The sequence below is a fragment of the Pinus tabuliformis genome, chromosome J (genome assembly GCF_031772625.1).
Source record: "Pinus tabuliformis cultivar Carrire ecotype Pingquan chromosome J, CPIR1, whole genome shotgun sequence".
NCBI classification, from domain to species: Eukaryota; Viridiplantae; Streptophyta; class Pinopsida; order Pinales; family Pinaceae; genus Pinus; species Pinus tabuliformis.
In genome coordinates this window covers 1,192,203,156-1,192,225,792 of record NC_142295.1, presented here as the reverse complement: position 1 = coordinate 1,192,225,792, position 22,637 = coordinate 1,192,203,156, and positions in this window count along the sequence as shown.

The following is a 22,637-nucleotide window of genomic DNA, read 5'->3' as shown; positions in this document are numbered from 1 at the left end:
TGCCTGGAAGAGACAATCCGTTTAACTTCATAATGTTTTTGGAGCATGTCAGTTATATCTTTTACAATATTAGAATAATTTGGGATGAATCTCCTTAAAAAATTAATCTCTCCTAGAAAAGCTTGAATCTCCTTCTTGTTTCTAGGTAAGGTCAATGTTTCAGTGGAAGACACATGGTTGGGATCAATGACCACTCCTTTTTTTGAAATTATATGGCCCAATGGTTTTCCTTCTTTGATGGCAAACAAAGACTTTTTAGGATTCAATGATATTTCGAATTTTCTACACCTGTCAAAAACCTTCATCAAGTGCTTTAGATGTTTATGATTAGATTTAGGAAAAAGAGTTATGTCATCAAGGTAAATGACCACAAATTTGTTTACCTAACCCACAAAAGCTACATCCATAGCTCTCTGAAATGTTTCTCCAACATTGGATAAGCCAAATGGCATTCTGGCATACATGAATGTACCCTAGGGTGTAGTAAAGGTTGTCTTCTCTCTGTTCGCTGGATCAACATTTACCTGATTATAGCCTTAAAAACCATCAAGAATAGAAAGCCTTTGTGCTCCTAAAACCATTTAAAGTAACTGATCCTTTTTGGGCAAAGGAAAGTTATTTTTTATTGATGCTTTATTCAAATTTCTAAAGTCCAAATAGAGTCTACTTTCTCCATTCTTCTTTCTAACAAGAACTAAATTTACAACCCAATTAGAATATCTAAGAGGGATAATGATATGGGCATCTATCATTTTCTTAATTTCCCTTTCTACAGTTGGTAGAAGAGATGGATTGATCTTCCTAAGTTTCTGTTGATAATGAACTACTTTTGGCTTTAAAGGAATCTTATGTTGTATTAATGAATTATCATAGGTTTTTAGATCATCATAGATCCATGCAAAAACATCCTTATAATTTTGAAGTATCATAAGATATGGATCTTTGATCTCAGGATCCAAAGATGCATAGATTTTGATGTTTTTAACATCATCATTTGTTCCAATATTAATTTCTTCTATGTCATCTTGTGAAGAAATAGACTGAGGGTTTTAGACGACATCATTTTGATCAAACATTTTTTCTAAAGGAGGGAATAAATTTGTTAGACAATTGAATAATGTCATGATCTGCAATTTTTGAATTGAAATTGAAGTATCATTTTAATTTGTATTTTCATTTATTTCTGTTCTATCTTCATCAATTCGTAGAACTGAAAAATTGTCTATAACCTGCAGAAAAGATTTCAAATGTTCATCATATTCAAATAGATGTGAGTGTTTAGATTATCTGGGACAGATGGCATGTACTTGAATTGTTTTTTATAGAGTACATTGGTCTGATAAGGAATTTTAAATGAACTAGCAGAAACAGCTAAGGCATCTACATGAATATTTTGATCTCTTGGAATATAAGTCAAACTAAAATCATTAAATAAGTTTTCAACTGAATCCCAAACTTCATTTCGATAATACCTATGTCTAGGATGCTTAGTCTGGCAAATATTTCTCACTTGTTTATCAATAAGTTCTGAAACAGTAAAAAACTTAAGTTTTGAACCTTTAAGCTTTTATCTAATTGGAGTCCTAAAAAGAAAGCTTTATATTCAGCCACATTATTTGTAACTTCGAAGTCGAGTTTACATGATTGGGTGATATTTTATTTTTCTGGTGAAATTAAAACTACCCCAGCTCTTGCCACATCTTTTGTACAAGAACCATCAAAACATAGTTTCCATACATTAATTTGATTTGGTACAAGACTTTCAATTACATCTTCTATTTTTACTTGAGTTCATGCAGGGAAAATTTTAAGGATGGAAATTCATCATAAAGTTTAGAAACCTTGGCGAATCCCACTAGTCCATAATATGAAATCTATAAAATTTTTGAAGATATTTTTGTAAAAATACTCAAATTTATAATATTTTTCTATAGTCTATATATAATATTTTGGCGATTTTTAGGGTAAAATAATTTCATTCTATAAAATTTAAGCGAATCATTTTTACAAAAAAATGGAAATTAGCGAATCTTTTTTTTGGAAGAAGTATAGAAAATTAGCCCATGGGTGAATATTAGCCCCTAAAATTTTCTGTGATTTCATGTATCTGGTTTGAAGAGTGTTGAAATCAACCAAAATCCTGATCAATTGCATAAATGGGATGGTTCCTTTGCTGGTTTATTTTGCAAACTGTGTGCAAAAATCTTACCTCTATATATAACCTTAGTTGTTCTCCCCCATAAACTAGAGTAGTGGCATAAGACATATCCATCTGAAGAGTTCCCCCTAATTTGTCACAACAAGACCTAGAGGGGAGAATTCCAGATTTGGGAGGGATATCTTTGACAACTATATCAAGTACTACACTTTTCACTAGAATTTAGGCAAGGGTGACTACTAAATCCTTAATCAATCCCAGGGAGGGAGCCCTTTTAGAATCAATGGTGTACAAGTCATGATAGGATCTAGTTATGTCAAGTTTCAAATGGTCCATGATAGTATTTTTCATGAGGTTATGTAATGCTCTAAAGTCAAGCATACAATTATATATAATGGAATCATTTGTCTTAAGAGTTACATAGAAAGGAGGCACTATTTCATCTGTCATATCTGAGATAGGACCAAAGACAACTGCTAGTTTCTCATCTTGTAGACTAATGATATCACTTTCAACATCAACCAAGGTGTTTTGTATCAATTTGGAGACTTGATTTTTATACCTAGGGTTTTTGGAAAGGTTTGAAAGTGGAATTGGGATTGAAACTCTTTCTAACTCTTTTTCAACATTAAATGTAGTCAAAGTATTTTTATCATTTTGAGCAGTATCAGTTGTTGATTTAATGGTTGAATAACAGTCGTTTGAGTTTCAGCGCCTTTGGAACAAGGTTCAATTATTAGAGTCTACTTAGGAGGTCTTTGAGGGCTGGGTCTAGGCCTAAGATCATCTTTTGTTCAAATCTGCAATTAAAAATTCAAAGAAGGCATGGTATTTAGAAACTTGTGAGGATTCTTGATCTTCTTGAACCTCATTTTGTTGTGAGAGAGGAATGATAACTGTTTGATCAGAAGAAGTATCCATGTTATTGATATATACAATAATAGTCATAGTATTTTCATCGGGTTGTCTATCAGTAAAGGAGTAGGAACCTGCTGATCATTACTTGGTCTATGAAGAATTTATATTTGTGGATTCCTTTTATTCTAACCTTGATTTTGATTTTGTCGTCTAGTAACTATTTGTTGAACTGTCCTAGGTTGAGTCTCAATCTTGGAAATTCTATTGGATAGATTTCTAAGAATAGAAGTTATTTCATCTATTTTAGAATCTTCAGTTTTAGTCTTAGCAAAACTAGAGGAACTAAAGGCCTCCTAAATGGATTTGAGTTTTCTTTGGGCCTTTTCCTCTTTAGCTTTCAAGGAAGTCAAAGCAGCCCTATTTTCTTCCACCACTATAGAATTTTTTTGCATATCTTCAAGATTTCTTGAAGTTATTTCTCTTAGCATTACAACAAAATCATCATCAAAGGCTTTATAAAACCTAGATTTAGCTACTGCTATAGGGGGTTTACAATCAGGGGGCATCTTATGATAAATTTTATTGAACCTTTTGATGAAATCTGATACAAGTTCACCAAAGTTTCTTTTAAGTTCTTCAAATTTAGTTAGAAAGTAAAGAGGATCTTTCTTTACACCCCATTGGTTTTTAAATATGTTTGTAAGCTCTTCCCAATTTCTAATGTAATATATAGGTAGCTGCCTAAACCAAATTCTTACAGTTCCTTCAAGTGATTGTACAAACAATCTCATCTAAACATTTTCTTGTTAGATATTCATGTTGTCTACAAAGTCTAGAAAAGCTTGAAGATGGTCTTCAGTTGTGGGACCAATTTCTCCATTATACCTGGGAAGGTAATTCACGTATTCAGGTGGGAATGCATCAAGGTTAGCAGGTAAGACTAAAGCTACATATATAGCCTCTGCAATAGGTTGGAATGCCATAGTAGAAGGTGATGTATGAGGTGCTTGTGTGCATGAATAAGAAGAAGATGAAGGAGAAGAAGATGAAAAAGAGGAAGAAGAAGGTGATTGAGGGGGTGTGTGACTATGTGGAGGTGAAGAAGGAGGAGGTCTCCTGAATAACTTTAAATGAGTCTTAAGAACTAACTTTGGGACCGGTGAATGAATACCCTCTTTTGTTTCAAATAGTGGATTTGTGTATATAGAGATGGTCTCTTCAGGTTGCTTAGAAGTAGAAGCTTCAAGTCGTTCAGAAGTGGAAGGAAATGAATAAGTGGTAGGGGATATGAAATATGTGGGTTTGTATTCATGTAAATGAACATGCAATTCAGACTTAGTTTTAGGTGATCCCCATGATAAAGGAGGTTCTTGATGTGTTTCAAAAGATTGAAATAGGAAATTTGAACCTAAATCAACTCCCCTAGCTAATAGTTCAGAAACCCTAGGAGGTGTTTGTGTCCTATCAGGATCAGATGGAATATTACTAAAAGGATCAAATGATTCTAAATATTCAGACTGCAAGGCAGAAGAGGAAGAAGAATATGGTTGATGTCTGCTTTTAGAACTAGCTTTTCTCGAAAGTTTTTGAGGATCTGGCAGAGGATTAACTAAGTCAAATTCTAAATTAGATCTGGTGTGCTTAAAAGGTGCCAGTTTGGGCTAGTGGAGTCACCAGGTGAAATATTTTAACCTTTCTAGACCTTTAATCACCTTAAAGGAATAGAATGAATAACGTTGTCCCAAGAAAACTTAATAGAATTTGAATCCCTAGCAATGGCACCAGACTGATGTTGTACCTTTGAGTCGATAATGGTCAGATATCAAGCTAGAGCATCTAAGATAATTGTTTTGGGGTTTTTGTTTTATTTTGGAATACCAATGAATGAAATAGATATAACACTATAATGCCTAACCTTTTGAATAATATTAATTCCAAAACAGAGGGCTGCTATAAAATTTTACATAGTGAAATAGCTTGAATAGTGGTGAGCAGAAACAAAAAATAATACGATTATTACAGTTTTCAGATAAAAAATTAGACAATCATAAGTGAAAACCTCTGACCAATGTTCATAAGGTTCAAGAGAATATGCTTAAGATTACAACAATATGTTGATGATTTATTGATTCAGAGGAAATTAATTAAACAAATAGTTCATTAATCCATTCTCTTTAATGATTATCACTTCAGAAGCTTATAGGAATAGATTGAGACACAATTATTCCTACCTAGGTATCTCTGTAAGACATAAGAATATGAATAAAAACATAATCCGTAATACTGGAAAAACTTACAGGAAACACAAATTATGTAAAACTGAATTCAAAATACTTTTCTTTGTATTAAGGGTCTAGAAAAGCTAGTACATCAAATGTTTATAAATGCTTCTTCAAGGTGAACTTTCTTTCAATGATCAACCTGGTTCAATGGTGAAAAATGAACCCTTAATAACTTAAGAAGAGAGTTATTTATACAATAGTAGAACTAAGAAAATATCCTAAACTGTTTAAGGATTTATTCTAGGAAAAGGAAATATCTTCCTGCAAGGAAATAGAGATAGCTATTGAATTGCTGCTTACTGTCCTTGTTATTTAGGTTCTGCTGGCTTTCGTCTTTGATATTTTTCCCTTTAAGCTGCTTGTTTATTTGGTCTTCACATTGGAAGTCATATTCACTTATGACCTCTGATCTGATACACTTTCATCTAACTCATTGACCTTGTTGACATGTCCATAACCTTTACTATGATTTTTAATTCTATTGTACATTTCATGTTCTTATTGTGTATTGCAACAGTAAATAATTTAGTTTTTACATGTCTCAATATCAGGTAGTTGGATATTGATCATCTTTCTGTATATTTCATGTGTTTTTTTTTAACTATATGTCTTATCTGCTTCCTCTGTTTTGTCTTTCAACTATGTAAATTTTCTATTTTAACATTTACTGTGTAAATTATTTCTTCTGCTCTATGTTTTGTTTAGACCTAATTTCTGTTGGCATAGGAAAATCATTTGAATTCATTTCTCGAGAATCTGGAAGAAACAGGTTTTTAACTGGTATAAAAATCGTTTATCTAGCCTCTTGGTCTTCTGCTAATCACCTACAAAATACAATAATTTGTAAGAAAAACACAAGTTGACAGGGAGGGACACAATGGCTTCAGGGAACAAGATAGTATTTAGACATAGTCCTAGCAATGTTTGCAAGGTAATTGGAGGCCAAATTTGGTTGCAGAGGCTCAAGGCGGCATAGGCAGTGTTAAACAGGTTTCACTGAAAAAACTAGCGAAAAGAGTGAAAACGAGGGTTTTTTTTGCATTTAGACAGTAAACGATTAACTTTTTAAGATTTGGTGCAAAGTGAACAGTGGATGATTTTACCATACGCGGGGGAGTGGTTTCAGAGGCTCATCGTACCGCTTTTGTCCGTCGGGTGGTTTTTCCACAAGGGCATGCAAGTTAATGTGGAGCTGCCACGTAACCACAAGGGGCCCAAGTAAAACCATGAATTTTTCATGCTCTCAGGTGGGCTAGGAGATCAGGAGCGTGCGACATTGCTGCAGGTCATTGGATCTGGGAGTGGATGATCTGACGGCTATCGTGCATTCGAGATCCATGGAAGGAATAGGAACTAAGATTAGTAGGGGTCGGGGATTAATTACAAGTGTTTTGTAATTATTTTATGAATAAAGCAGGCTTAAACACATTGCGATGGGTTTATGGAGTGGGATCAAGGTTAACAGTGGCAGGTTTTATTTAACCACACCAAGGGTGGTGGGTTAAAAGAGTTCTTATATCGGGAAAAAGGTGATTTGTGGAGGTTTGTTAAGTAAAGCGGGATTTAATAAAACTTAGGCCTAAAGGGGTTTTATTGGGTTTTAGGTGTGTGGCGGAGTTAACTTTATAAAGAGAAGGGGGGAAATAAAGACTTAGGACAAGGGCGGCTTTATGGGTTTTTAGGAAATTAATAAGCGAAAAGTGATTTTTCCAATGCAATAGGGTTTCACACTAGGAAAAAGGGGTTTTGGGTAGACATGACCTTTGGAGGGTAAATGCTAGGGGAAATGTGTGAAACCAAGGGAAAGGTTTAAAATGAAGGGAAAATGGTATTTTTTTAGGAAATGATGGGATGATGAGGAAATTAGTAAGTAAGTAGTGGGGGGTGAAATGGAATGAGGGGAAGTTAATCAAGTTAGCTAGTGAACATCCTTTCACTTTCATAACTACTTCCTGCACACTAAAACACATGATCAAGCATGATAAATGTGTTTTATGCTTTGATCAACTTTGTACTTCTGCAACTTTCTTCTACGTACCCTTTACTTATCCTAACATTTTATCTTCACTTAATTGGGTGCATTTAGGCTAGAAAACCCTTTTGTTTCCTTTCTCTATTGAAAAGAAAACTCTCTAATTCTAACCTTATAACATCCAAGGGCTTAGATTAAACTAATGAGCTCCTTGTTATTCTCTACCGAACTACTAATCTGCCAAGATTAAACAGTTTGGCTAGATCTTTATTCTCTAACTATAAACATGAAATTTAAAGCATGAACTAGTCAAGATTAAATTATTTGACTATCATGGGTTGTGGCATTTATGACAAGCTGCACACAACCATAATTTTGTGTAATAAAGTAAAAAGTAGTGGCCCTTGGACATGTACACTTTCAGAGTTTTTTTTTTCCTTTTCTCTCTAACCTAACATTTTATTTTTGCCTTCATTTTTTAGGGCATCTATTCTAACATTTTCTTTGATATGAACATATTTATCAAAATATTTCCTAACATTTTTATTCAATATTCCTTTTGTCCATATCCTAGCTTAACATTTTTTGAAAAATATTTTCATTTTTTGACTAACTTATTCTAACTTATCAAAACCAAAAAATGCTACAACACCTTGTACCTAATCACAATTTGAGGCAAAAACTTGGAGATAAAGAGAACGTGAAGAGCTAGCTGGTGGAGAATATTCATCAAGCAAATCATGGTACAAAGAGTCATGGGATGCATATGATAGAGGATGATAAATGTCACTTAAAGAAGTAATGCTTTCAATGGAACCAGATTCAATATTAAGGCTAACATCGCTAATGTCATCTTGAGCAATGAAAATATTAGTCTTCACCCTAAGCTTCATGAACCATTCGGGGGTTTCCTCCATTGGGTGTGAATCATGAAAATCATAAGGAGGATGATAAGATAGATTATGAATTTGATTCACATGTTTCCCAAATTTATTATCATCACAAGGAGACACTCAAATTGGTACAAGAAAAGGAGGAGGAAAAGGAACAAGAGTAATAATAGGCTCCTCCTCTGAAATTCAAGGTATATCATAATTTACAAGAGTTGGGATAGCATAAACATCAGGAGGTTTGGATTCACCGTGCAAAGAGATATGAACAAAACTCTTAAATTTGTTTTTAAAGAAATCCCAATCTATGTATTCTCTAGGAAGTTCACAAAAAACATGAAGAAATCAGTTAGTGAAATCCTCAACTGATTCATTAGGATTCAGTATTAGTTGAATAATTATTTTAAGAACATCCCGGTAATCATGCCTATCAAATGATTTACGAATCTCCTTTTCACATTGCTCAAATGAATGGAAGTAATCTATGACACCATGTCTTAACACGACCTTCAAATGTGAGGGTGAGAAACCTAGCCATGAAATCCTTGCAATATATTCCATTAGAAAGGAAAAAATGGACAACTTGAAATAGATGTTAGCGAAGATTTAATTCACCCTCGCTATCAAACTTGAATTGGGACAGGTTATAAATAACTTCCATGGGGATCGTAACATAAATATCATTAGAAATACATGTTGGGATTATGACTTGTGAAAGAGTCATTTTTGAATAAGAGATTCAAAGCAAACTCAATGGGCACAACCTATCATATAGCCCTCCTTCTAGTGCCATTTGTTGACACTGTTGGAAATCTGTCAACCAAGGTGGTCTCCCTGAGTGAAGTCCTAATTAAACCTTAGACCATTTGGAATATGAGCCCCATATGGTGTATCATCCCAGTTTCCATATATTCTTATATATTTTCCTTTTCTTTAGTTTGTCAGCAAGAGAGAGAAACATATATGTGCCTTTGTGAAAAGAAAGTAACTGTTCCTAGTGATTGTTTCATTGCAAGTGTATCAAGGTTCTTCTACTACAAAGGGAGGAAAGGTAAGCCTCTAAGAGAGAGGTAATAATACAACCCTAGTAGAGGCACACACAAGCGAAAATAGAATAATGTAACAACAAGAAGAATAGTCCACATACATGCGACAATTTTTACAACCATTACAACACATTTTCAGTTAGATAAGCACTAAATAACTTAAATACTTCAACTACCTTCGTATAGGTGAAATAAAACAAGAATCATAAACATTCACCCAATAATATTACAAATATTGACAATCCATGCATGAAATCGTGCCAGCCATCGGGCCTCATGTATTAAGTAAAAGTCCCAAGATACATAAATACAATGAACATCACTAGCTCCAATATTGGAGCATTGGAACCATGACCTGCTCCCCAAAAGTATTGACTTTTTCTTTCTAATGCCTTATGAAAGAAGCCTAGGTGAAAATTCATTTTCTTGTACAATGAGGGTGTATACATAATAAGTGCAATGATCCTTCACCTCCCTTCTGACTCTTTGAATACCCTCATGATTGTTTGACTTCTCTATGAACTTTTCACTTACTACATGAGTTTTCACATTACATGAATGACTCTTGGAATTCCACTTTACATTATATTTCTCCAGTATACAACTTATATAATCCACAAAATCATGTGGCACATGATGATTCATGACACAACATGACATGTCACTCATGACATGGACTACATGATCACTTGGTAGTGTCAAGTCACTCTTTTTAGTTAGTTTGTTTGTGTCTTCTTGACAAATAGAACATGGTATTTTATTTCTCCTCCTCATGACTTGAAGATAAGGAGTCTTCAATGTGGTCTTTATCTTTTTTATTTTGTTGTAATATTGTTTTCCTTCATCTTCTCTCTTGATGATCATCCAATTTATTTAGCTCCATATGTGTCTCTTAGCATGGTCTCCTTCTCCATCTCCTTCATCGTCATCCTATCATAGCATGAAATAATACTTGTGACTGAAATCCACTCATGAAAATATGACATAAGTCTGATAAACCCCTAATATAACATGATTCATGAAATCAATCGTTGGGACTCAAACTAGTGATTGGTCGAGTGACTGACTCAGGGATTTTGGAGTTGTAGATGTCAAAGTCCATGACTAAGGCTTTATACTATGAAACATGTCATTCTGGAGACTTGGGTAGAGGGAATGCATATTTGAGGGATTGAAGAGCTCAATCTAGAGGCTTGAGGCTTGAGACTAAAGAATGCACAGTTATGAATGCCTAGGTTGAGTGACTACATAGTTGTAGGACTTAGGAGGTCAAGCATGAGGCTTGAAGATATGCAATGTGAAATTTAGATAGGAGAAGAGTCTGGTTGATTGTGGAGTTCAAGAACTCAAGGTCGAGCCTTGATGCTTGAGACTTTGCAGTGTGTGGAGAAGGTTGAATGGAGGCAATGATTGTGTAGTTTTAGATCTCAAGGACTAGGAATGAGCACTCATATTTCATAATGCATATTTTTGGAAGGAATAAACTACACATTGCACAGTGCTAAGAGACAAGGTTTCTACTTGAGGTCTGAGATTGCACAATGCATAGTTCAGGTTGGCCAAAGGAGGCTAAGTGGTTAGGTCAGAGATTTTTCCAAATTTAACTAAGTATAGAATCATTGAGAGGAGGATAAGTAAAAAAATGACTTTGAAAATGACCAACATGGAACATTCAAAACACATGAACAAGATCCTCTCCTTAATGCAACAACTTTGTGATGACCTACACCAAGTGCGACACTAAAGATAAACTTTTTGATGACGTGATGACACTTGTGCGATAGTGCTTGAAACTTTGGAAATGAGTGTGATACATGTTTACATGGTAAGAATAAGTAATTAAGATAGAGATTGAACCTTGAAAGCACCAAAAATGGCCTCCATACATTGTGTGACACTCCACATGCTGAAAGACGACATTTACTATATGAAGAAAAAAGTGCAAACAACAGTTGAGATATGCGAATGATAGTGAAAATGGCACATGACAGAGTGAAGATAACATGAAAGTGACACTAATTAAAGTGAAATCAAGTGAAATTGATATTCAAAAGCATGAAAATGACACTCGCAAAAGAGAAGTTGCGCAGAAGAGACAATTTGAAAAATTTAGCAAAATAGAAGTACAAATGAAACAAAAAGTGGAATATTGTCAAAGAAAGCACACGATGACTATCAACATAGGTTGATTATTTCATAGAAACTCTCTTTATGCATTGTGCTATGCTTTTTTAAGCTTGCATAAAAGGATGCACTCATGAACTTGTTGTGGACTAAGTATGTGTGAGCAGATGTCTTCAACACTTACAATTCAAAAGGGAGCTCAAGGACTTAAAAACACATCAACCAAACAAGAAGTAACTATGGAACAACTAATTATAAGTGTTATAGCTCCAAATCTCACTTCTATGGTTTGTGATGCTGTACTCATGGCCTAGGGCAACCCCTCCTTCTAGACTTGGTCCTAAAATTTAGAAAACAGTGTTTTATCCCTTATATGTGACATTTCCCTGAGTTAAACGCGTGTATACGCGGGTCTGTGTATATCCAACCCGCGTGTATGTATTAAAACACTTTAAAAAATATAAAAATCCTTATTTTCGGGCGGAGATCGCGGGTTTTACCTGCTGATCCCCTGTTAGTGCCCATGGCCCAAGTGTTCCCAACCAACTCCTAACTAAAAAACTACTTTGGAGATGGTATAAAAAGACCTCAAAGGGAAGGCCTAAGGAGAGGGGGAGAGAAGAGAGAGAAAGGTTATTATGCTAAGATTTTTCCCTTGACCAGGTCTGAAGTCCCTTGTGCCTTCTGCACTTCCCCCATTTTGTACAGGAAACCTTTGTTTCCTTGTGTGTTGATGTTCATCCACCATTTATGACATCATGGAGAGAGTCATGGAAGGAGTTTGTTAGAGGCTTGAGGCTGGAATGGATCGGAAGGAAGCTTTGCTTGGAACCTACTAAAGGTGACTCAGGTGAAAATATTCCTTTTTATGTACTTTATTTGTCTATAATAAAAGAAACACATGTCTTGGTTCCCGAAATGAATCTTCTTTATGTTAATGATATTCATGTTTAGAATTCATATGTAAATGGTTGTTTGGATTTCATAACTAGCTACCTTTCTTTATAACATGAAGATGGTTTCTTTATAAGTTTTTGTCCATGTACTGCTGTGTTCTTTGGATTGGTCTATTTTTTAGGACATGTTGGACGATTTTCAGTTTCGAGACGGTTCCGTGACTGCTGACCCGTCATGGAAGGTATCGTTTTCTCACTGGCATATAGGTTAGGGACATCATTTTTCCGTTGCATTATGCATACTAGCCTCCATTTGCCGATACATCTGCCATAGGGTTGATCCCATCGTGTTATGGTTCGTAAGCCATCTTCACTCACCGATTTTTTAAATCATGACATGATGGTAGAGCCATCCTTTACATGGGCATCCTAGTTAGCACCTCACTGACATTTGTTGCCCATGCTGCTCCTATTTGAGTAGGATCGAGAGTCCTCTATAGTCCCGCCATGACTTATGCGTTGAAGACTCATTCCTCTTAGCTTCTCCGCTTTGTTCTGGCCTTATACCCTAGAGGCTCCTTTGTGTTGAGTTGTACTACTGCATTGCATGTTGACCACTTGCACCTTTTGGCCTAGAGCCGGCTTCACTTGGACTCGTGTTTAATCCAACTTTTGACCATGACGTCTGCAAAATGAACCTTGCATACCTTTGACTTTTACAGCTTGACACACTTTGACCCGTGGAAGGAACATACCTTTGAGTGTCACTGACCAGTTTTCGCCTCCCTGCATTAAGCATAGGAACGTTCCTTTCCCAGGAACTAGATCATCTATTTCACCGACACTCGTTCTTTCCACTGTACCATAGCATTCTTTTATTCTTTTTCCAGCTTAACAGAAAAAGACAAAAAAATGAAATATCCCAAAAAAAGTGGGAACGGGACATTATTTCCATTTATTGTTGGCAGCTAGAGTCAGTCATGTTTCCCTTGAACAGAGCACTCAAAACAAAGTCTCCTCCGCATGGGTGGGATTTAGTTTGACTTAGGTACGCCATAACCTTGTTATTGAGTCAGTTCTCCCCCGATTGGTTATATCTTCCAATCATATGGAGGGTTCGTTCGTGCCTCCTGCATGGCAAACTTATACAGAGTCATCATATGCTGCCACATAGTCACATTGAGTCGTGCTTTTGTTCAAGGGAAGTTAGCCTGAGTCGGCCTCTCTGCGGTGTCTCTTGACTCATTTTTCAGTCGGCCATCCCTGGTTGTCAGTGTCATGTCTATCATCACATCAGTTATATTGGTCCTTTACTCGTGCCGGTTTGAGAAGGTCCCCATTGACTTCTTGCTGGCGGGTCTTGTCCTTATCGACGACGACATCTTGCTCTGAGGACAGGCCTAGAGCTGCACCCTGGCCCTATTTTCATTGTTGATAGGTTACCTTGTGCTCAACATTGATCAGTATCATGGGTCTTTGACTGAGTGGTTTCCCTTGTGTTCGACATCAGCTTACATTATCACACATTGGGATTCGTGCAGTACCTTGGTTTCCATTTGATCGTATTGGTGGATACCTCACCTCTATGTCAGCTTTCATTATTGGTTGGTTCAGAGGGTTTCTGCTGTGCGCTAGCCACATCTTGTGTACGCCGGAAACATACTTCGGTTGGGTTACTACATCTTTTTCGTCCGATTCCTTCCACATTATTGGCCTACAGGTTACACTCACGCTAGATTGATGAAGGATGCCTTAATGCCTTCCTTCTAGCAGATCTTTCCCTATCGACTCCGACTCATTGCTCTGGGGCAAAGATCTAGAGTCCATTTGGCAGTACCTTGGGGTTTGTAGTCATTAGTGGCAGATCCTTCGCTATCGATAGTGCGAAACCATCATTGTCTCCTCATCGATAGATTCTTACAGGTGTTCAACTTCAGCTCATCTATTCACACTTGTTAGATTGTACTGGGTACCTTGACACTCATTATCATTATCGGTGAGTAGTCTCGCATTTGTTAACGGTATACATCAATGACCGGTAATCAAACGATTTCTCACATGGTCGACTTCAGATCATTTATTCCCATGGTGTAGAAATGTACCACGACGGTCGGTGAAGACCTCAGGTTGTATCAGCATTCATTGGTTCACTTGACAGTTGCTCCTGTTGCTGCTAGTCGATACCACTTCACTTTATATGTTGCAGTCAGTCATGGTGACATTTTATATGCTGGCACCTGAGTTTGCAGTGTAGTACCATCCTATTCCATCATCTTCAGTTGGTACCTTTTGGGATCAGTCTTTGATATCAGTGATCCATTGCATCTTTCAGCATCATTGACAGTCTTATATGTGATATTCAGACATGTACTTGTTCATTATGATTAGATGATCCATTATGTATCTTTCAGTCATTTATACTTGTATACTTAGTGGATCCGCTTGTACTTGATATGCAAACATGCTTTACTTTTTCTGAGAATGGGTATGCCCGCCTCAGACAATGTTTCTTTCTGATCTCCTTTGGTGGCTTGGCAGGCTGAATTCTCGTGAAGTCCTCCTTGATTTTTGACAGACTTCCTTTCCATGTACTCGCATAATATATTTCGGCCATCATGTACCCCTTCTGACCTCATATATTAGGGGGCATCTGTTATAGCTCCAAATCTCACTTTTATGGTTTTTGATGCTGTACTCATGGCCTAGGGCAACCCCTCCTTCCAGAACTGGTCCTAAAATTTTAAAAAAGTGTTTTATCCCTTATACGCGACATTGCCCTGAGTTAAACGCATGTATACATGGGTCTGTGTATATCCAACCCGCGCGTATGTATTAAAACACTTAAAAATATATAAAACTCCTTATTTTCGGGCGGAGATCGCGGGTTTTACCTGCTGATCACCTGTTAGTGCCCATGGCCCAACTGTTCCCAACCAACTCCTAACTAAAAAACTACTTTGGAGATGGTATAAAAAGACCTCAAAGGGAAGGCCTAAGGAGAGGGGGAGAGAAGAGAGAGAAAGGTTATTATGCTGAGGTTTTTTCCTTGACCAGGTCTGAAGTCCCTTGGGCCTTCTGCACTTCCCCCATTTTGTATAGGAAACCTTTGTTTCCTTGTGTGTTGATGTTCATCCACCATTTATGACATCATGGAGAGAGTCATGGAAGGAGTTTGTTAGAGGCTTGAGGCTGGAAGGGATTGGAAGGAAGCTTTGCTTGGAACCTACTAAAGGTGACTCAGGTGAAAATATTCCTTTTTATGTACTTTATTTGTCTATAATAAAAGAAACACATGTCTTGGTTCCCGAAATGAATCTTCTTTATGTTAATGATATTCATGTTTAGAATTCATATGTAAATGGTTGTTTGGATTTCATAACTAACTACCTTTCTTTATAACATGAAGATGGTTTCTTTATAAGTTTTTTTCCATGTACTACTGTGTTCTTTGAATTGGTTGTTTTACAGGACAAAAGAGAAGAAGGGAACTCCAAGAAGGGTTTGGACCCTAAGGGCCTTCTCAAACGTAGGACCAAATGTACGTACCCTTATCATAGAATTTGCTTACAATAGCATAATGGCTGTGTGAATGCATGTTTCTTTGAATAGATAACTTTCAGTCTGCTAGGGTTTCAATGCAAAAAGCCCTAGGGGAGTTTTTCCCTCTATCAATAAGATCCAGAGTAGGCTCCAAAATTCAAGTGTAGGAAAAATATTGGAGGGTGTTTGTCACAACGTCAACATAATGTATACATATACCATTGGTATGATAATATTTAAATTTAATAATTTGTTAATTTTTAATTTGATACTTTATTTTCTAATTTTAAAATGGTATTTGATATCATCATTACCAATGCTCCATTATATGAATATCACCTTTGTACTAGATTTCATGAAAAAAACTAATGTGGCCAATAAACTAGTGCACTAGTAGCCTTACAATACTCCAAATGCTCGACTAAAAATGTTTTTATATGGAATCTATGACTATGGACATAACTCTCTTCCCTAGGCCTGGTGGACTGACCTAGAACAACAAAAAGTAAAGGGAACAATGTCTTCTTTAAATTAATTTATTGATGCGATGAGCCCTACCCAGAATCTGGCACAAGATTCACTCCTTCCTCAGCTTGTATGCTCCAATCCTAGCTCTGGCTGCTATAATTAGAACCTACATAATCAAATAAGACAAGCCAAATATCTATGACATCTATGCAGCATAATCCAATCAGTTCATTCAATAGATCAATATGGTATTGAAATACATGAAATCATAACATGATATATAGGAAAACCATCTATTCTTTGTATTAATATAAATGGAGAGAGTTACAACTAAAAATAGCAGTTGATCTTGTAGAAGATCTCCCCAATTTGACTTATCCTTTCCTTTCCACAAAGTATTCCTCTATGTCACCCTAATGCATGGAATAATGGATATCAAAGCAACAACATGAGGGTAGAATCAATCTCCAAAAAAAAAAATCCCTTGCCCATGGATTGCTGTAAATACATAGATGAGGAAGGCAGTTCATGAAATCTTATCCATTTACCAATCTAGGCTTCAGATCCAAAAGTGATGGGAGGGTGAGCTCAAGGGATAAGATGGTGATTTCTCCAGGGTGGAATTAGAGAGGATTCAAATTTTTATTAAAGTTAAATGGTTGAAACAACCTCAGAAATATTTTGGAAGAGGAAGCTTCAAGATTCTTTTTATTTTTCCTGAATTTATAGAATCAGCGCACCCCAAAGACTGAGGAACCTGTTGGTGATGAGCACTGGTTCAAAGAGGGTAAACATGGTAGTCAAATACAGACCCTAAATATCTAGGGTGCATTGGGCCATAAAATCTTGGGAAGTCAGCAATTAGGAGCATAAACTCAGGGATTTAGTAGAGTCATTCTTAGGGAATTATGTATGGATGATAATAATTTTCTGAAGTGTGTGAATTGATCTCGTTTGAATGCCTATTGAAAAAATGTGACAAAATGGCCTATAATAGATTCCCCCCTAAAGCACAAAGGTAGAAATGACAATTGATGACTGAAAATGTTTAGCTTGTGACAATTGACGATGAAGAACAATTGGTCAAGAGTCATATGTTACAATACATTTACATCATGATAACATTTCTAAGGGAGGCATACCCATGCTTAACACATAAGCTAACATTACATGTACAATGATCAAAAGACACGTTCATTGATGACTGATGGTTGATGCATGACTAGATGATTGTCTGTATGATAATAGCCATGATATATTATGATCTTGTATTACTCCTGAAATCGCAACCCAGATGGATGAAACTATATCCAAGGTCTTCTATCTCATTCACACGACCAACAAATGTATGAGTCTTACCATGTGAATTAAATAGTTGAATTTGAACATGGTAGACACCATATGATTACTAGCCAATGATGTAAGCTGTTAATATACAAAAAAGAAACCAACGATGATGTTAGTGACTCTCAAGGTACTTTCGTACAATCCATATGGTGTGAATGAATGAGTTAATGTCTAACACCACACAAAGTCTTTCGGTTGAAGGAAAATGATGAAAACCTATCACCGAGAGTGAGGAAAGTTTCCATTGATGTATGCAAGCACCAGGTCACCAACACGACATTTCTAAGTCAGCTTCTTGGATAATGAGATGATGTCGAGAGGAAGCATCCCCTTGTAGGAGGGCCTTGATGTATCCCCCATCAACGACATGAAATAGGTATGATGATTTGAGGTTGAATGATAAAAATGATGTTGATGGAGAACTAGATCAGGAAAGTCAGACATGGAATGAAGGCTTAAGCATATTGTAGAATATATTGACTAAATGAATTATCTTGAGCATAATGATGACACTGAAATGGAGTTGGCAGTATTGACGCAAAACCAAAAAGGAAGCTTTGAAAAGGTATGATAAACCAGCAGACAAGCATATTTCCCAGCCCAACAACCACGAACATGAAGTGGAAGAGTGTCGTGTTCAAGAGTGACTTTCTCCCATTAATAAGTGCAATATCCCTTTTTCCAAATTTCCCCAACCATTACTGGTCAGCACCTCTTTATTTTTTAGAAGATTAAGGAGAATAACATATGCTTGACCTATAAGTTCATCCTTTGGATGAATCCATCTCAGAATATTGAAAGAACCTAGAGAAGGATTGGTTTGGTCCTGTCATGATCGACGAGCCCATTGTTTTTTGATGTTTTGACGAGTCCAATGAAGGTATAACTCTACATCTTTTTCATGTTTAGAGAGTTTTATAAAGAGCCAAAAATAAAACTCCAAAGGTTCCTTTTCATAGATAGTCTCTTGAGTCTAAAAAGGAAGAAAATAATACTTAGGAGTACCTACTAGCCACGTTCAACTAAGGTATTCATTTTTGTAAGTAGTATATCTCAGTCTGGAAAGGGGTTAACCTTAAACTGATTATATATATTTTTATTTTATTTAATGAGTTTGAAAAGGCAAGTTCTCAATAATATTTTCATATTTTGGGAGTCTATAAAGAGTTGAAAGAGGGCTCCTCTTGGACGAACAAGTGGCATAAATGGATAATTGGTTCTGGTCATGATCGAACTACTCAAGACATACAAAGGTCAAGAGGCTAACTAATAAGACCACCCATCCCAACGGTTCGTCAGGAAAGGGTAAAAGAACCAAGTGAAAGTGTGTGATTACCCAAGAAGATGGTGATGATGGAATGAGAAAACCAAGGCTCATATGGCAAAAACAAGCTGATAAAATGGAAATCACAAGAGGTAGGATGAAAATGGTTTCATTTTTACACAAGATTGAAACATGTGGAAACTATGATTGATAATACTTTAATATTGTTTTGCTTTTTCACAAGCTTCAAACATGATAAAAACTATTCTTTGAGAGTCGTATCATTTTTACACATCAAGCTTGAAATAGAGAAAAAAATATGGTTGAAATAAGGTGGCATGCCCTTAGTAGAATGACTCAATTCGAGATACATGCCCCCCATGCTTCATATCATTAACCTAAGTAGACTATTGCTTGCTAATAGGTAGATGGAATGAAGGTTCATTTATGAGATAAAGTGAAAGAATCAACTAGGAATTTACAAGATGTAATCAAAGACTCAAATTGGAAGGGGATATGTTTCATTATTTAAGGAGCTTGAAATTGGAAAATAACTATGCTCATGGAACCTCGTTTCATTTTTAAATGAGATTGACACAAGAAAAGGAAATATGCTCCAAAACTTGTTTCATTTTTTAATGAGCTTGACACAAGAAAATGAATTATGGTCCAGGAAACTTGTTTCATTTCTTGCCTAGCTTGACACAAGGAAAGGAACTCTACTCTGAAATTAGATCATGACCTCCAAGAGACCGTGGTTTCCAACTGGTTCTAATCATATGGAAGAATAATGATCTAGAGTGGAGACATATCAAAGGATCCAATGGAAAAATCAGGCTCCAATGCACCCAATAAATGATTCACGATATCACCTACTTGATCTAGGTCAAAGAAGTTGATAAGACTGTGAAAGGATCATCTTCATCAATAGGTTTGTGAATGGGATATATTGCCACATAATCAACTTGTGGTAGGGAAAATAACACTTGCACATTTCGAATGCTTAGGGAAGTACGATGATTGCTAATCAAATCAAGACCAACAAATGAAGGTTGATTGGTAGTCACAATCCTTCCATTATGTGGGAAGAACATCACTCAAAAGAGTGTTGACACAAAAAAATTCATAGTATAAGCATAGTCTCACCATAGGAGAAATTTCAAATCCAAAGGGCCCATGACAACCATAATATCAATACATACATTTTTTCCTCCCAAGGTAATAGGAAACTGAGGAAGGATCCCTAAGGGTTCACTAGTTCCTCTGTTAAAAGCTAACAAATTCAGAGAGATAGACACAAATTATGGGGAACCCAAAGCTTGATAAGAATTGGAGAATAAAATACTAACATAAGCTCCCTCATCAATAAAAATTTTCTAACACCCCCCTCCCACATTTACCCAAGTAACTGGCCAACCAGGATAAACGTGTGACACGAGGCTACTATGATATGATTCAACCTCCTAAGTCGCCTTAAGGAAGTGGAACCAATGGAAACACACCATACTGACCTTCCACATTGGCAACAAGGCTTCCAGGAACCATCCCAACCTCTCATGTAACCAACGCCTAGGTCCCATTGAATTTTTGGACTAATTAACGCCTGGGTGCTCCCATGATATGGGCATGCATGTGTCTAGAAGGTTCTAGATGCTTACACAAAATGATACACCAGCATCCAGGGACTATATTTCTCAATTTTGTGCTAACGTCCCCATGATTTGAGCAACTTTTTCAAGCATAGAGCCCAAGTCACCACCCATAACTAAATGACACCTTAAAAACAAAATATAACAAGGGAATGATGATAAAAATGAAATCACTTGAACAAGGGCTTCACTAGACCCATACTAACCATGACAACCATTTCATCAAACATATCACAAATATGTAATCTACATGTGTAAACAACATATTTAAGCATAGGGGTTGATGTAGCAAAGCCGCATCTTTCGCAACCTGATCCTTGGCTAGTGGGTTATGGGCCCATTGTATGGTTAATTTTTATTGTGAAATGATTTTTTTGTGGTGGCCCATGGTTTCCTTCACAAAAATCCTTCTACATATTGCAATTCACACAATCATGTGACTCCACTCGCATGTAATATGCTTAAACACAGCTGGAATGAAATGATCGTTTGACATGTATGACCAGAATTCAAATAAAATTTAATCCTCTTTGATAACATATCGGGTCACAAGAGTTCCGTTAACCCACGCACATGTTGATGCGTGATTATTGTTTGATCAATCAACCAACGAATGGTCTTGATGGTCAGAACTGAACGAGGTTCTAATCCCATTGTATAAAAACTTATCACATCCATTTCTAATGTTAACCTGCACACACTTTCAGAAGCAATATGCATCTGATCACCCATTAAATGGACGATCCTATCACTCTGAACCATAAACTCTTTTTAATAACCACATCGCACCTGTTTAAAATGTTAACCTACTTGCATGTTCTGAAGCGATATGCATCGATTTTCTCTGATCAGATGATCACTGCCTCCCTGCAATTTTCGTTGATTTTAGTAGTCTACCAAATTTCTTTCTCATCTGCCACTTTTACCTTGACTCCAGTCTGCACTCTGCGACCACAATACTCCTCTAAATTCACACAATTTCAGTTGATTATCTTCAATCCTCCAGATTTTAGACTGTCACGATTATTCCTTTGTGGCTATCAATAACCAGACATGAGTTTACAGAACATCCAACCACCAAGCCAAGGGTAGTTACCAAAATAACCCTATATCACCAAAGGGATTATTACAGAGTCAAAACATAACAAATAGAAAATCATGTTAGTTCAAACATAAGGAACACAGGTTCAATCATTTCACAAGGAATATAAAACCTCTGGAATTTGACCATTCATGCGTATAAATTATAGAGATGCCGAAAGATACTAATTAGGAAATTAATAATCACAAACTCTCGCTACCAGTGCACAAATTCAACTATTCAAGTGAAGAAACCCTGATTGTCACACAGATATATACAAATCCACATTGTTTTGGTCTAATATGTGTCCAATCAACCATTAAATGGATGGTCCAATCACTCTGAACCTTAAACACTTTTTAATAACCACATCCTGTCCATTTAAAATGTTAACCTGCTTGCATGTTCTGACACAATATGCATCGATCTCCTCTGATCAAACGATCACTGCTTCCCTACGATTTCTGTCAATTTTAGCAATCTGCCAAATTTATTTCTCATCTACCACTTTTACCTTGACTCCAGTTTGCACTCTGCAACCACAATACTCCTCTGAATTCACACAATTTTTGTCGATTATCTTCAATCCAACAAATTTTAGACTATCACAATTATTCCTTTGTGCCTATCAATAACCATATGTGAGCTTACATAACATCCAACAACCAAGCCAAGGGTAGTTACCAACATAAACCTCTATCACCAAAAGGATTATTACAAAATCAAAACATAACGAACATAGAATCATGTGAGTTCGAAACATAAGGAACACATGTTAAATCATTTCACAGGGAATCTAAAACCTTTGGAATTTGACCATTCATGAGTATAAATTATAGAGATGCAGAAAGATACTAACTAGGAAATTAATAATCATAGGATTTCGTTACCAGTGCACAAATTCAACTATTCAAGCGAAGAAACCCCGATTGTCACACAGATATATACAAATCCATGTTGTTTTGGTATTTCTAAAATATTTACAAAGGAAACCATCACATCCGATTGTTTCAGTTCTTTTCCATAAAATCCCTCTACTACTCTTTCTAACCTATAGCTGAC